Consider the following 3963-nt stretch of genomic DNA (forward strand, 5'->3'; position numbering starts at 1 on the left):
ACAGGAAACCAGCTCACGCTTAGTGTTTTGCAACATGCCATGGGAGAATAATAAAAAGATGAGACCTTTTGCTCACAGATGGCGAGGCCAATTCTCAAGATAGTGGAAAAATGCAGCAGGAAGCGTTCGGTCTGGCCACTAACTTATTAAGGAAACTGGAAAAACACTCAATACCAAACATGGCAAGCACACACACGCGGATGGCAGGCAGCTGTTTCACTGGCAGCTGAACTATGAATGGAGCAGTGAGAAACATCTCCCCACGAGTGACAGGCCATGACCAAGGCAACAGTGTAGGCAGAAGGCTAGTGGGTATCCAAAGGACCCAATGCGGACACCAGTGGGCAAGCTGATCTCCCTCCAGGGTGGACCAAATGACCAGACAAGCAATAACTCATCATGCACAAAAAATATTGACATATTGAGCACCTACTATGTGCTCCATTAGGCAACGCTGAAACGAAATCGGGCATTGCAAGTGTGCATCCTAGTCAAGCTCCCTGTCCTCATGAGGAATTCCTAAGGCAACATCAGGCCAGGTTATCAGTTACATTCCTAGAAAGGATCTTGGGAACAAATTCCAAGGCCTAGAAAAAACTGAAAACAACGTATGTGCTTTTCAAGATAAGACTGGTCAAATATGATGGTACCGCCAAAAGAAAATTACATTATGCAGCCAGGAAGACAAAGGAGCACACTCTGTGTATGCTCCAGGATCTTTTCATTTAGACCATCAAGTACAAAAAAGCAAGGTGCCACCCAATGTTTAACAGTTTGGTTACACACGCACAAACACAAGCAGGATTGACAACCATTTTTCAAAAAGACATGCAAGAAATTCTTAACAGTTGTTTCCCCAGAAATTTGGAAGAGAAAAAAATGGGGAGGGGTTAATGAAACTTTTTACACCTTTATGAAGTGTAAAATTTTTATTTATTTTTTATTTATTTTTATTTTTATTTTTTTTTGAGTTGGAGTCTCACTCTGTCACCCAGACTGGAGTGCAGTGGCCGCTGCCGGCCACCGCAGCCTCGACCTGCTGGGCTCCGGCGATCCTTCCGCCTCAGCCTTCCAAGTAGCTAGAACTACAGGCACGCGCTACCACACCCGGCTAATTTCTTGATTTATTGTAGAGATGAGGTCTCGCCTGCCCAGGAGGGTCTCGAACCCGCAGGCTCAGGCAATCCACTCACCTCAGCCTCCCAAAGGCGCGGGATTACAGGCTGAGCCACCGAGCCCGGCTTCATTTTTTATTTTTAAGTTAGAGCCTCAGTGCTGCCCAGGCAGGAGTGCAGCAGCACGCTCATGGTCCCCACAACCTCAACCTGCTGGACTCAGGTGATCCTTCTGCCTCATCCTTCCAAGTAGCTGAACTACAGGCATGTGCCACCATGCCTGCTAATTTTGTGATTTATTGTCAAGATGAGGTCTTGCCAAGTTGCACAGGCTGGTCTTCAACCCCTGGGCTCAGGCAGTCCTCTCATCTCTGCCTCCCAAAGTGCTGGAATTACAGGTGTGAACCACCATGCCAAGCCTGAAGATTTTTTACAATGATACTTCCTAATGGAAATACAATTCAAATGTTTCTTGGGAAAAAAACATGACAACTATCTGGGCCACAATTCAGATAGTCTGTGTCTAATACACATCTGAGCCAGAGTTTCCTCTAGCATAGTGGTGATCCTGTTTCCCTAACACAGAGAGCTCCATGTCTATGATTTAACAAAATCACTTCATTCAGAGATGTATATTACAGAGGCTTCTCACAATCCACAGGTTAAACAGATCTCCTGGTCTAAATTTTGATTCTACCTATAAAACCAAGTATATGTGACTTTAGCATGCTCAAACTTGGTCTCCTTATAGGAAAATGCAATAACAACTATACTTCAAAGGTTGTACCGACACTGAGAGAACACATCAACTGCTTAGCATAGTCTATGCCAGGCAATGCAGGCAAGTAGAGTTCAATACATAATAACCATTCTTAAGTGCCACAACTATGAAAAGAAGAGCACTGCCTGCAAAGTTTAGCACCCAACATACAGTTCAACTTGGATATCCCCCAAGGTCGCCCCACATTCTGAATCAGAATGTTACTGAGGTTTGACTTTATAATAAGCAAAATCAAGGTCACTTAAAAATTATTACATTTCTGATGTGCTAACCTTGATTTTAAAAATCCTTCCTGGTGCTACTCAATAAGTGATTGTAGATGGCTCAGATGATATTAAAGCTGTGTCCCTGGCACTGACACCTTCACCCATCATCTCATGACCTTCCTGAAGCCGAGGAAGTGGGATTCTCCTTCAGACAGCTTAACAGAGCAGGAGTTGGGACTCAAAGTTCACAACCAAAGGTTATCCTAGCTGACATGAGGATAGGAGCTGTGATCTGAGCTCAGGTCTCCAAAGCCTGTGCTTTTTCCACAACATAGCACTGCCTGCCACTCTGTCTGGATTGCACCTGTGATGCTATGATTGGCGAGCAAAATAGACTGGGGCAAAAACTAATAGGAGGATCTTCTGTTTGAATTAATTAAATAATTTCTAGACATTTTGAATAGAAATACATTTCAAATGGGTAAACCTTTTGGTACCATACTTTAATAAAAGCTGTTAAAAGTATAAAACTAGGTCAGGCACAAATAAACAAATAAATACTGATCAGGACTGTGCACCTAACACACAGTGAAGGTTAGGACTTGTCATCAGTCACAAAGAGAAAGACCGAGGAAAGGTAGTGTCAGATATCTAAAAAAAAATCAGGAAGGGCACTGAGTGTGGTATAAAAGAACCAGATCAGGAAAGAGTCAGGAGACTTGGGTTTTAGACCTGAGACTTCCACTAACTTGTGTGACTATAAAGTCACTTCCCTTCTAGGCCTCATTTTTATCATAAGAAGAGAACTTGCCTAATTAATTCATTACTTAACTGAGAAACGAGTTCATTTGTGTGCAGGTCAGACAGTACCCACAGGTAGAGCTGTCTGATGTATTCTGAGGCGATGGGGAAGGTGGCGATGCTTGGATGAGCTGGCTAAGGATGAAGACTCCTTCAACCACGACTGTCAGGGAAGGGCTGGAGGTAAGAGGTGAAGTACATAACCTGCCATTCTTCACCTAGATGGTATGTGGGCTTGCCCTTTTCTTTTAAAATGTTGTAATTATTACTGACCAGTACACTTAAAAATAGTTATTTTACTTGTTTTTTGTTGTTGCTGTTATTATTATTTTTTTAGTAGTAGTTTCACTCTGTGCCCAGGCTGGAGTGCAGCGGCATGCTCATGGTCATTGAAGCCTTGACCTGCTGGGCCCAGGAGATCCTTCCTTCCTTCCTTCCTCACTTTCTTGTAGAGAAAAGGTCTTGCCAAGTTGCCCAGGCTGGTCTCGAACCCCTGGGCTCAGGCAATCCTCTCACCTCTGTCTCCCAAAATGCTGGGATTACAGGTGTGAACCACCACGCTCAGCTTATTTATTAATTTTTTACAGACATGGTCTCGCTATGTTGCCCAGGTTGGTCTTGAACTCAAGTGATCCTCTCACCTCAGTCTCCCAAAGTGCTGGGGATTACAGGCATGAGCACCCAGTCAAAAATAGCTATAATGGCAAATTTTATGTTATGTGCTAAATTTTTACTACACCATTTAAAAAAAATCCTATGACTATTAACAAATGAATGTAGTTTTAATCACCATAACCAAAGCCCTGGAACTTGAAACTAAGAAGACATAATTAGTACCATTTGGAAAAGAGAGGTGAACATAATGAGCTGCATTAGCCTGCAGTTAATTTCTGTCAAGGCAGAAAATTAAAACTCAACAGGACTACTGCCATGATAATACTGAGGAATGGGATTAAGGGTAAACCGAGTCAATTCCAAATCTTCTATTCAGAATTGCAAAGTACACACACACACACACACACACACACACACACACACACACACACACACACCCCACATA

This window comes from Carlito syrichta, unplaced genomic scaffold, assembly GCF_000164805.1.
Source record: "Carlito syrichta isolate Samal-C Ts95f unplaced genomic scaffold, Tarsius_syrichta-2.0.1 Scaffold130423, whole genome shotgun sequence".
In the NCBI taxonomy this organism is placed as follows: domain Eukaryota; kingdom Metazoa; phylum Chordata; class Mammalia; order Primates; family Tarsiidae; genus Carlito; species Carlito syrichta.